General features: G+C 34.5%; 1 protein-coding gene and 1 long non-coding RNA gene across 7 annotated transcripts in view; one reads left to right on the top strand and one right to left on the bottom strand.

Moving 5' to 3' along the window:
- The window catches only part of LOC123712491 (teneurin-m), a 207258-nt gene that overhangs the window by 93538 nt on the left and 100286 nt on the right, over positions 1–13434 (bottom strand). The gene's annotated exons all lie outside the window — the stretch shown is intronic.
- On the top strand, positions 8194–8577 carry LOC123712493. The gene is made up of 2 exons (XR_006754102.1): positions 8194–8309; positions 8378–8577. It is a non-coding gene; the product is annotated as an uncharacterized LOC123712493 (long non-coding RNA).

Raw genomic sequence — 13434 nt, 5'->3', positions numbered from 1 at the left:
ATGTATGGCTACGACAGGTACAACACTCAACAAATTATGGGAATGAACATAACAGAGACAAACTTCAAAGAAATGACCTCGAACATAAGAGATGATTTTAAAATCCGCTGTAAATAATTTAAAAAAAAAACTTGTAAGTGCTTACTCATCCTAGTTACAAATGCTATACATATATATAAGGTACTTAATATCTATGACGACAATATCGTCGGGGAATTAGCTAAATAATATACATACAGTTAGTAAAAAAGTAAATCCAGTTGTAAGCAAAAATATATTTTCGCATAAAATTTCTGAAATCGTTTTATAGAAACACCGTACTTTTATTTACAAAGGCTTACACACGCGAACATTTAAATCGTAGCAAATAGAGGTTTCTCAGAATCGAGATTCTTTAGAAGACCATTATATTATCACGGTGCGGTTACTGCGAAGAGAATAGGAAGAAATAACTGGTAGAGATTCTCGCAGTCATTCGTCTATGAATGTATAATGACTGCGTCTCACTTTGTGTTAGGACTTCTTTGCTCTATGGTCATTTTGGTTATAATGAAGTTTTAATCTTCAACTTTATATGCATAAATTAAGCCCCCATCCGCATCAACAGATAATATTAAACGTGAACAATTCAATTTAGAATTTTTAGTTCGACACTGAAGGTTTTGGAATAACATTGTATATAGTTGTAAATACATATTAATGTTAATGCGCCTTATTTCGCTGGAAATAGGCAATTTAGAATTTCTCAATATACAGAGGCGATAACTTAGAATTATGGAATTAAAACCGAACCCGCTAATAACGAAAACATCTCGCTACCCATTACCAAGCATTTTACTCAGCAGGATAAATTACAACGTTATGAATAAATTTCGCATAAAACTTGAAACTGCACCTTCACGCGTCGCTCGAGATAGCCATATACGAAATGACGGTAGTTAGACGAGGAGGGGAAACAGGGGCGAGTCGTAATCCGAAAATTTCATTAAGAAGTCTGGCGATTCGAACAGTTCGCTGATATCTAGGATATTCGGCTTCTTATTAAGATGCGGAGCGAAATTTCTTCCGTTCCACTAGACGACTTTAATATAGTCCCATTTTAAGGTGCAATTATGTGAAATCGATAGAACTTCTTGATTAGTAAGTTCGTTTGACTACATTTCCATTTTAGTCAGCGATTAATTCCAATGCAATTTCTTTTTATGTTTGATCTCGGTATTAATGTCCCTGAACTGATTTTGATTTCATAGTTGAAACAGTTGAGCCGAGAAAATCGAGCGGGCGGTTACCAATATTTAATAGTCGTAAGTCTAAAAATGCTGTTTACGGCAATCGTAATTTTGTTCGGATTAATTTTTCCAGATGACTTCCATCATTGGACACCGAGGCAGAATACGTATCTCGTATCACCTCGACGTGCGCCGTTCCCCAACTAAACTACTCTGTGGAAGATGTCCACTGAAATATTTCTGAACCAATTAAGCTTAGGGTCCTTCAAGAAAAGAGCGTGCCAATTCTTAACGCAGCCTACGCACTCCCGAGCTCGCCAGTTTGCTCCCGTACTATAAAAAAATATCACACATCAAAATAGAGTATTGTTACAAGTCACAAAGTACTGAATTTACGACATATAACTGCCGCACTTTAAAACATACCGTAAAATACAAAGTTCTCTTGAGCGATGCAATTTATTCCATTTTAAGGAGCAATTACGCAATATCGATAGCGAACTTCGGTCTGAGTCGTTAGTTCTTTATTCGCGAGTTATTTTTCCTAGATTTCCGTCTTACTCAACGATCGCAACTTCTTCCTAGAACTACGTGCTATAATATCTTGGCGGCGGCTTACCTATTAATGTAAAATACGATAAGAACCAGAATTTATTGTTCCATAAAGTTCTATGTAAGCTACCGCCATGTAAATATCCAATTACATTAAGTAGAAATCTTAATCAAATGCGTGCAAAAAAACGCCTAATCACTGGGGATACGTCATGTAGCATTCCATTAATTACGGCCATAAAGTATAAAATTTTTCGGTTAATCAAAAAACCTGCCGGAGTTTTAGAGAGTTCTTTTTGGCCCACCCTCCCCGTCATTAACGGCCAAAATTTGCTCGACTACCCGCGGAAGTTGATTCCGTCTAATTCAATTTACAATTAAAACCGTTCCCTGGGTTTAGTTTTGTGTTTCTAATTATGATGATAGGTTTCGGGTTCTACTGAGGGTACCAAAAAGATTTTAAAGTCACACTGAAATGTAACATGTCAATGAGGATCCATTTGCATTTATTATTAATCTTTTTGATACATTTTAAAATCATTATAAAATATATATAATTTAAAAAAAAAAAAACAATTAAAAGAAAATTTAGTTCTATAACACAAGCAGTGTTGGCCTCTCATCACTGAGATCGATGTTTCGATTCCCGGATGTGCACCCATGGTGCCCATTTTAACATTCGCTAGAACGTTGAAAGAGAACATAGTAAGAAAATCGGCTTGCTTAAGACCCAAAAAGTTCGGGCGTACGTTCGGCGTGTATCAGGCACAGCAGATCTATTAGATAGACACTTGACCTAAAAAAGTTGTAACACCACTGATTTATTTATATGAATAGCTTTAATAATATATTTACTGAAGCACATATATACCTAAAACATAAGTAGTACTAATCCTTTATATCGGTGTATCAAATAAATTATTCAGCAAATGCATATACACGACCACTCTCTCATCCTATTAACTGAATTATCATATCAAACGTAACCGACGCATTTGACGCTAAAAAGAAACAATCACACAAAACCTTTCACCCTCTTACTACCAAAGGGGTTAGCTACCAGTTTAAAATCGATTTATTATTCAATATCCAACCTTATTCCCTTGTGATTAGAGCAGCGTGTACGCAAATTATGTGGTTTCATAACGAGCTTTTGCAATCAAAGGTTTGCTATTTAAATAAATCTGGAACCGAATTCACAATGGGGTTTGAGGACGCGGTCGCATCTGTTTGTTTATCTACGTCTAGATGTATGAATAACCACTTTAAACAACGATACTGTATGTACAATAAAGTAAGTGAAATATAGAAAAATATATAACAATGAATGACTGTGTGTCAATAGTAGAAAATGGCTGTCCGATTTGGCTAATTTTGATCTTAAAATATTTGTTTAGTTTTTTGTTGTTTAGTTTTGTATTTACCATGGAGAGTGTTCAAAAGAGATGTTCGGATTCCACTACCAGCTGTCTACTAAAGTATTTTCGAAACAATTGGGAACGTCTTTTAAGAAAAGAGCGTACCAAATTTCTTCTAGCAATGTCAGCGGTATCACTTAACATCAGGTGTGTTCAAGTACATTCGAGACTGGTTTAGATTAGAATTAGATGATTTTATTGTATTTAAGACGGGTCGGGTCCGGTAGAATAAGAATATTATGAATTAAGACTAAAAAATATTATAAAATAAATGAAACAAATGCAGACGAGATGATAAAGGATTTCAGGAATCATATTATATAACAATTCAAAGAGCCTAAATAACAAAAATTATGAGCCTCCTAAAACTGGCTTGCCGATTACCCCGTAATGAAGTACTGAACTTGCAGGTCATGTGTATGCCGACTTTGCCCCTTGCCCCGTCGGAGGCAGTTAGGACTGATATACTGGGAATTCGAGCGAGGCGTAATAGCCCCTTTCTATAGTTTTAATCTTCTTTATTGGCCACCCTTTTGAAGTTTTCGGGTCAGGTATTATGTTAACTCCTTATGATAAATGAAATATCTGCTAAATCAATTGTTGGATGTGTCGATGGAAGACGGGTCATATTAAATATCAAAAAGGTCTATCTTTTTTATTACTAAAATACAAAAGAGCTTCGTGGAATATCTTTCATTGGTTATATTGTGTATATAACAAAAAACTGTATTTAGTAACTATTATTATTAGTACAATTTTTTATCATAGTTAAATTAGTCAAATATATTGCATTAAATATTATGATTTTATTAGTAATATATTATTTGATAGAATAGACTACTACTAAAAAATGAAAATTGCATGAACTCAAAAGAGTGACCAAGGTCCGAAGTGATGATATATGTATGTAAAAGGTGGAACAAGTAACTGTAATCACTGCGACACTCTTCCTGTAAGTCTGTTTCATAGATAATTTTTCAAGTATACACTTTATAGCTCACATGTAACCACTGTACATTTACAGCGTAGCTCGGCCTGAATTGGCGTTTTTCCTGCTGCTAGCACAAGGGCGTCTCCTGCGAGTCTCTGACCTCGGCTTGGGCCGTCGCGGGGAAAACAAGTATACATTTTTTTTTTAATGGAATCTCGCTGTTGGCCTTAAGGGCCTTTACAGCTCATATCGGGCTGTTTTGGCGAGCGTAGCTCGGCCAGAATGGCGTTTTATCCCGCGGCTAGCGCAAGGGCGTCTCCTGTGAGACTCGAACCTCGGCTTGGGCCGTCGCGGCGTGGTATACACTGTTTGCTAAAACTATCTTAAGACAAAATGGAATAACTTAACAGTGCCGTTTAAATAGCTGGCAGCGCCATCTAGTGAAGACACTGTGTTATATGAAATCCATTTATCGTTATTACTTTTTACTTTCTTATGCTTTTATTATTGAGATTCTATTTAGACAATTTAACATGTATTACCGACCGTCATATTCATGCAAATAGCCGAACGAACATTCCATATTTCCATTATCTCATTTAACGGTCTCTGAGCATCGCGTGTGACTATCAATCTTCAAGAGCACAATAAGAAATGATTTTTCAAGAGCTCGTAGGGTGCGCGACGGCGACAATTAATTCATCGGGACCCCGCTTGAATGGATTAGTCTAATTTACGAACATACACATATATACAAAGAAAACTTGGTCAATAATTGTGTGGTCATCCTTGCTCCAAATAGTAATAATTTCAAAGAATGATTTTTTCAGCATTAAGTAATTTTGTAATTGTCAAATTATTTTCTTTTGTTATTCTGATGTGATGTCAAGATTCTAATCTGTGTGTCAATCATTATTATATATTTTTTTATGTATTTATAAAAAAACAACATAATCGCGTCCTAACAGGTGACCCGAATTCGATTGAAAGACATAACTAATAAAAATAATTTACACAAGAAATTAATTAGAAAAAACACAGCTTTTGACCGTAGGACACTACTTCTATCATATAAAAAAATGCCGAATTAAAAGCTTCCTTGTTGGAGTTGTTTAAAAATACTACAAACGGAACAAAGGCAAAGTCGGTTTCTCATTTGAACGCGGATGCATCTGACGGGTGGCTTTGTAATATCCTGCTGACCTCTAAACACAGACACACAACTGTGTCTGCCTCTCACAGTCTTTATATTTACAGTGACTAAATTTAATTCACATTGATAAGCCGTTCCGTTTAGCAGATGGTAAGTATAAAACTTAAAATCTAAATCAAATCAGAGATGTTTATTCAGCTTAGATGTATGCTTATGAATGTCAAAAACGATTTTGTAAACGTCGTGAAAGAGCGGAAACCTTTAGAATAATAAATAAAAAGAGCCTATCGTTGAGTACGAAGTTATTAAGTTTATGTTTACTAATATTTAATATTAGTACACGACCCAGGTTTCAGTTGGGCGTCCTCTCTGTTTTCTTCTCTTTTTTCAATGGGACAGTCCAAGTAAGAGTATCTTTGACGGTCATGTGACAGGCCTATAGAATACATCCATCTTTAGAATACAGAAGTTTATAAATATTAGATTATTCACGTGAGAGAACTCTTGCCCTAGAGGCTTCGGCATGCGACACTCAACCCTAAGGTGTATATTATTTATTTTTATGTTCGTATTTAACAGTGAAAGATAACATCGTGAGGAAACCGGTATGCCTTACATCGATGCATATAAAGAAAAAATAAATGGACACTGATACAGAAATCTGAGACCAAGACAAAGGGTTACAGCGCCACTGGTTATTTTGAAACCGCAGGGCACGGTACTCTATATAAACGTATCACTATACATTCCATACACTGCGACAGCAAATTAAACTTGGCTGAAACGTGAAAATAAACTGTATTACATAACAATAAGGACTACTGAAAACTTTCGTTTGTTTTACCCACTCGAAGCTTTGTAAGCTCCAAATAATTCTAGCGCTTTTAGATGCTCTAACCAATTGTACAAGGATTACAGTTTATTTTAAATATATAAACAGATTCTATATAAATTTAAAAGTTTTTGAAACTAATATTAAGTTCAAATGCAATATGATTTTTATTTTTGTTTATACATTACATACACTAATGGAATTAATCAAGTATTAATTAAAACACCGCACTGACATTTAAATTGTAACTAAAACTTGCGTTAATTAATACAAAATTTAAAGAACGGTTTATATAAACTTCATTAACTTTAATACATTTTATTCAAATTCAACAGAAACAAAAAAATAACATATTTACAATTATAATTACATTGTCTAATTAATCAAACGCAAAGTTAAGATAAGAAAATCGATGTTATGTTTCAGGCCTTAGGTTAATGACCTGAATGTGTGCCGGTGATAAAGGGATATTTATTTAATGCGGTACCACGCACGCCCTCTAGTGATTTTTAATGAGTTTATTTTGACCTGAGACCCCCTTTCCGGATCTTAAACCTTCCAAAACATATCTATATTTTTTGCCAATTAATTTTTCAATTTAAACATATAATCATTTAACGGTTTATAAGGAATCGTAACAATATAATATATATATATATATTAGGTATTTACAATTTTTTTAGTTAACCTACATAGTAATAATAAAAATAATTAAAAATCATAACAAATTTGAAAAGATTGCTCCCTGTGAACGCTGGCAGCGTTAAAGGTACTGCCAAATGCTGCGAATTGCTGCAAGATGCTGGCAGCATATCCTCGCTGTATTGCGATACTTATTCGTTGATCGAAGAAAACACAAGCTCTGGGATCATCGGTACTATCGTGTGAGCGGATTGAGATTTTAGTAGATTTATTGAACTCTTATTTAATTTACTCAAACATATCAGTGACCTTCACCCAAGTGCCAAGTGCCTCACGTTCTTGGTTGCGTGACTCGGACAGAAATGTGATCGAATTCAGTCCGCAGGGAATGGTTCACTAATAAATAAATGCTAGCTATCTATTAATCTATTATAAATAGACCACTGGATTCAATGTTACATTATTTACAACCTAATACATTTTTTACAAAATATTCATGTGCATTTGTCGAAAGACAATAATCTTCTGCCATTCGTATTTTGTAATATTTGAATTTCATTTTATTCTTCTTAATTTGAAAATACATGCCAGTCTAGTCCTAATATATATATAAAGGTGTTGATCGATACTGATAGACTTTAATACTTATTTTTCCGAATATTACAAATGTTGTATATTTGTTTTTGACGCAAGCAGTGTTAGCTAGTCCACTTCTTCGACAGACTGTAAACCATTTTGAAATGGGCAGTTTTTCAATGAAATAATTAATGATTGCAGTGGTGGTCTAAGTCTGGGAGTAAGAAGGGTGCACATTCAAATCCCAGATGTACATTTTTCTGCACCAAATAACCACTTGCTAGTACGGTAAAGGTAAACATCGTCAGAAAACCGGCATGACCAATAATTCCAGCACATGTGAGGGACACAGAAGTATAGACGCATAAAGGATTTTTTTGTTTATTGTTTACTATAATTAGAATAATTAATAATTAAATACGTTATCAAAACATGTCATTAGGTCAATACCTAATGACATTTAGATTAAAACTAACTAAGATTGATACTTTAATTAAGTAGTTATATTTATAATATTCAATTACGAATTAGTATATACGCTAAAAGTAGATACACTATAAGGTTGTATTAAATAGATAAATATATTTATTTATATATTTTCTTATTAAAATCTGTTTATCTATAATCATTAATAATATGGCGTTACATTGTGTTATACAGTTAATGAAGTTAATAAGCATAGAAAATATTGATTAAAAATAATTAAAAATTGATGGGTTGAGATATATGTGTTGTTACCCTTTTAATACGTCATATAAAACCTCTATATACAATCCCCTTTCAAATATTAAAAATTTCTTCCATTTTCAAACATATTAACATATAAATAGCCGTCCAAAGAAGTAAAATCAGTAGTTCAATAAAGTCTCCGGAGTCATATAAACAAAAAAAAAACAGGATATAAAAATCACAATAATTAAATATAAATATTTTTTTTTACATCAAATCAGTGGTATAAATCGTAATCAGTCGAAATGTACGTATATCAAGATATTATTAAACAAATTGTTTTACTGGGTTTTCTTCACCTTTCTCTTTTCTCAGGTGTGGACCTTGCGGCGGTTGCTGTGGAGGATGCTGCGGCCCTTGCTGCCCGTGTATCACTATATACACGTGCTGTACGAAGATTTGTTAAAGCAGTATGAGCGGGTCGACTCTACCATGGTACCGCGGACTAAGGTGCTTCGACCCTCGGTATTCAGTCTACTCAGTGCCGTCTTGTCTTAATAAAATATCCTAATCCATTGCTTTTTTTTAATTGTATGTTACTCCAACTCCACACAGAAAATCATTACAAATTCTAGATGCCTTTTAATAAATGATTACATTGCGCGTAGAAGTTCTGGGGTTTGGTAAAAATATTGTTAAGGGGAATATATTTTATATAGCTTTATAAAAAAGGCATCTATTTTGCAGGTACAGTATAAAAAGAAACGTTACACTATCAAATGGTGCCTATTAAACGACACATACCTACATACATTACGGAATCAAAATAAGCTTTAAACTTTGAACACAAATCACTGCAAATATACGCGAGCAATCAGGTTTAACGAGCTCCCATTTAGCCATTTAGATTCGTCAACCGTCCAATGCGTTTACAGCTTCTATAAACTATCACGTACGGAGACCGGGGGCCAAAACCCTAAGTCGTCCAGAATTAATAGGGTTATTGTGGCAATAAATAGAAGGTGGGCGGTCTGCGGCGTGGCGAGATAAATCAAGATGGCCGACCGCAAGATGTCCCGTGCAACGCTTTGCAACACTTAGTGTAAGTAGCCGCGTATTAATAATAAATTCAAACGTCTCTGTTAGCTAAACAATCATATAATACACTCCGATATATAATAAGAATCCAATAGCGCTATAACCGCCCTACTTGATGTTTTAGTTTGGCCTTAGATATCATTTATTTGATATTTTTTCTTGTAGATAAAGACTATCTGTGCTAGACATGAATCCGAATACAATGCCTTCTGGGTAAAAGGGGCCCAAAGGCGGCTCGAAACTTTACTTTATAATTAAAATAAAACGTTGATTAAAGAGTTAAAATTGCCTAAGTCAGGACTACCTACTACAATACTCAGTTAAAAAGAAATTTCAAAATCTATAAAGCTTATTTAATTGCCATACCATTGATTGATTAACGACTCGTTCGCACGTATGGTTGGAACTTTATAAGTTTGTGAACGTGTGATTTTTCATACCCATACCGTGAAATGAACTCCCAAAGGCAAGACAGAGTTAGTAAGTTATACAAGCACTGTGGGAATATCGCCACATGTTAAACAACTTTGACACGTACATCGCGATAACAAGACGCACTTTAAGAGACAGTTTTGCCGGATCAAATCGTTCAATTCAGGCATTTGTCTTAATAGACAATTAAGAAAAGCTTTTGTATAATATCAGAAAGAATTAACAATAATTTGTATAGCAAATAATACCAAGAAGAGCCCCGGGATATATACGAGTAAAACAATGATTTAACCAGACCAGTACTAGGAAATAGTTACCTGGATTGGTTCCCTAAAAAGGCAATAGTCTCTCTGCCTCAATTCCAATTGAGCGACAATTGCATCCATACAGTCAACGCCTATAAAATAAAGGCTCTGTCCACACTGAAGTAATTTATATGCCACAGTCCATCACACCCCAACAATAGTCTTAACGAAGTCCATTGCAATTAGAGCCCTCCCGAAATGCCTTCATTAACAATTGTAATACCGGGCTGCATTTTACGATACCGAAGTCACCTGGGGTGGTAAGCATGTAGTCTAGGAGTTGCTGCACTGATATGTTAGCAAATAGTGGGAAGGATTATATAGGGAAGTTAGAAAAGGCATGTTGTCTAGGTAAATAAAAATGTGGGGTATCAAGATTTTTGGTGCGGTTAAAATTATAAGTGTTTTGTCTAAAAAATATCTGAAGTGTAAAAAATAGGAATGCGAAAAGGCACTATTGCGGGCTGTGCCGAGGGTGCTCGTTAACATGCTCAGAGATACACCACTTACACCACCCATTGTGCGCTTAATAAAGTTGATGTAAGACTGACATATCCAGTTTGACATTCACCGACCTCGCTAGAGTTGCATTGTCTATTATTCGTCGTGATAAGTTTTAAGTTATGTTTTTTAGAAATAGTCCTGTAATTTATTGTCAAAAGTTAATAACAAATTTAAGTTTAAAATAAATAAACATATGGCAATAAATATACAAATAAGTTTCTATCATTAAAATATCTGCGAAACCTTTAGAAGCCGAACACTGAATAAATTCCCATATCAATTCAAAAACGTCTCGGAATCTTAAAACCCTTTAAAGCAGTCATAGTCATATTACATCACCAGCAACTCCTAAACTAAAAAGGTATTGGATTATTCAGGCGGCGTTAATTCCTTCTGTTTTATCGGCGACCCGTGTCGGAAAGAATTGTTATGGTCCGATTTGCATGCCCCCGAATGGCGTTCTGGCATTGATATACTGTGCCTGCCCACTGCCCTTCGGTTTGGTCCACTGATCTATTTACGTGACTCAGCCTCAGCTTGCCTTAAAAGTCATTTCTATTGACTTGGTAGCTTAGTTAATTTGGTTGATTTTATTCAAACTATATTATTTATTAAATAAATCTTACATATAAAATCTACTACAGTGAAATAACCGGAATGCCTCGAGCTTCACATGAGTATATTTTGTTAATTACAAAAACACGTAACAAAAATACTAAGCAATGTATTTATTAAAAAGGTTACACCGTAATTTAAGCTAAAACAAGTCTAAGAACGTGGAAAAATTACGGTAACAACTAACTTTTGCTATAAGATTTTAAAACAATTAAAATTAAGTGTAAAGCAAACGAAACCAACATATCCCTAAATGCCATTAGAGTGATAGAGATAAAACATTTGCCTGGTTATATGTACTAGTTCTATTAAAAAATACAGTGTAATCCACTTGAAAATCATAATAACACGTATGTATGAAACCCGTTCGCTAGACGGACAAAGGGTGTTTCGGTTTCCTAAACGCCGCGAAGCCTTAAATTACACGGGGTCGAATGTGCCATTAATTATAACTTTTATTCGCCCACGCACGCTTTAATTAAGTCTTTATTCGGTTATTTTAATGTTCGCCGTTTTGCTACCAACTGATAAATAACGAGACTTATGAGGGGGAAGGTAATTTGGTAATTTAGATTAAGATATTTGTGTTATGCGCCTGCGATGGGCGAGTTGTTTAACGTATGAAATATAAATCTAAACGTTTAGACAAAATATTAAAGAGCAAAGTATGTGTTAAGAGATGAGTCTCATCATCAGAATACGAAACTCTACTCGCATCACAACTGAACGTTTTCTAGGCAGTTTTTGCCGCGTACCACCACTATATAGAACCAGCTGCCTACTAAAGTATTTCTGAACCTCTTCAGCTTAGGGTGCTTCAAGAAATGAATGGCAACGCACTCGTGATCCCTCTGGCATTGAGTTTCCTTGGGCAGTGGTATCACTTAACATCTAGTGAGCCGTTGTCCTCTATTCTAAACAATAATATGTAAATCGTGACTTTAAAAACTGAGTGACTGAGTAGCGTTTAAACCCCTAAAATGTTCCAATTATATTAAAAAAGTTTTATAATACTGCTGCTCTTCAGACCTACCAAATTTTATTCTTTAATTTGTCTCAAGACGGATTCCAATAACCTGAAATCAAACAGGTATTTGAGTCAAACAATGCTGTCACCGTAATGAAACAGTAGAGTAAAGAATGCGACACACGTACTCACAAAACCAATAACAAACTCGAGTCAAACTTGCAGGAATTGTTTACACAACGCAATTCGATGTCCCTTTTTAATCGGGAATCCTTCGAGACCTGTAAACAGCGGACTTCAAAAGAAAGTAACGAATGTGACTTACAGTAAATTTAGGGTTAAATTGTATTCGATCAACTTCAAAAGAACAGCTGATGAGCAAAAGGCCTATACAGATGTGGCTGTAAAGTGTTACTTAACTAAACGGGCTTTTACCACGTAAACACGTTTAAGAAAAAAATTGATACTATTTATAATTTAATGACAATCACAACATGACATGGAATTAAATAAAAGTGAAAATATTATTACAAAATAAGTTTATTTAGCCCCTCAATTATTGCATGTAGTTTGCCGTAATTTGGCAATGTATAATGAAACGTTAAGAGTATTACAATAAATTAATCACTTTTAGAATTTAAAACTACACTATTATACTCATAGTAAAACTAAAAAAGGTAATAATCGATTGTAATAGTTATTATTAAATATAATAATTAAAACGCTCTCATAAATTACAATGAAACGTTGATACATGTTAGATAACAATTAATTCATAATCATTTTCGTTATAACCATAAATTATCGTCTAATTTGTTGAGGGTCATAAGTTAGGAGTTATCGGATTTTTAATCTATCTGGAGCATTTATTCAAAAGATGCCGACATTTTCTGGGTCAATTAATTCTTGACGTGATTAATTTCTTATTATTATAACGTTTTAACGATTGGCAACTTTTTTTTATAACATGGGCAAACGGTCAGGCAGCTCACCTGATAAGTTGTGTGGTAAGGTAACAACGCCACCCATGGACTCTCAATCGTTAGAGGGCTTGCGAGTGCGTTGACGGACTATTGAGAATTGGTACGCTCTTTTTTTAAGTCTACCCTAAGTCGAATCGGTTCGGAAATCCTTCAGTGGGCAGCTGGTTCTACATAGTGGTTGTGCGCTAAAAACAGGCCTCCGCTTAGTTGTGGAACGACGAACGTCAGGGTGATACGGGAGGAATTGAAAATATCCAAATGTATATGTCAAAGGAATTTTATCATATTTTTTATCTTATATATAAGTAAAGCAAAATCTTCACGCAGATATCTCTCATTCTATTAGATGCTAATCAATATTTATGATAGTTTAATTTGTCCACAGCTTTCTCTGACCCTCCAACTTTTATTACCTGGACCCTCGGACTCACCTCAACACGGCAACTATAACGCTATAATTTTTTTATGTCTTGTTGCAATTGTGATATAAATTATCAAAATATGCATCTGTTATAACAGTGTTTAATT

Source organism: Pieris brassicae, chromosome 7, assembly GCF_905147105.1.
Source record: "Pieris brassicae chromosome 7, ilPieBrab1.1, whole genome shotgun sequence".
NCBI classification, from domain to species: domain Eukaryota; kingdom Metazoa; phylum Arthropoda; class Insecta; order Lepidoptera; family Pieridae; genus Pieris; species Pieris brassicae.
The sequence above is the reverse complement of the archived record's forward strand: the minus strand, read 5'-3'. Positions and strand labels throughout refer to the sequence as shown.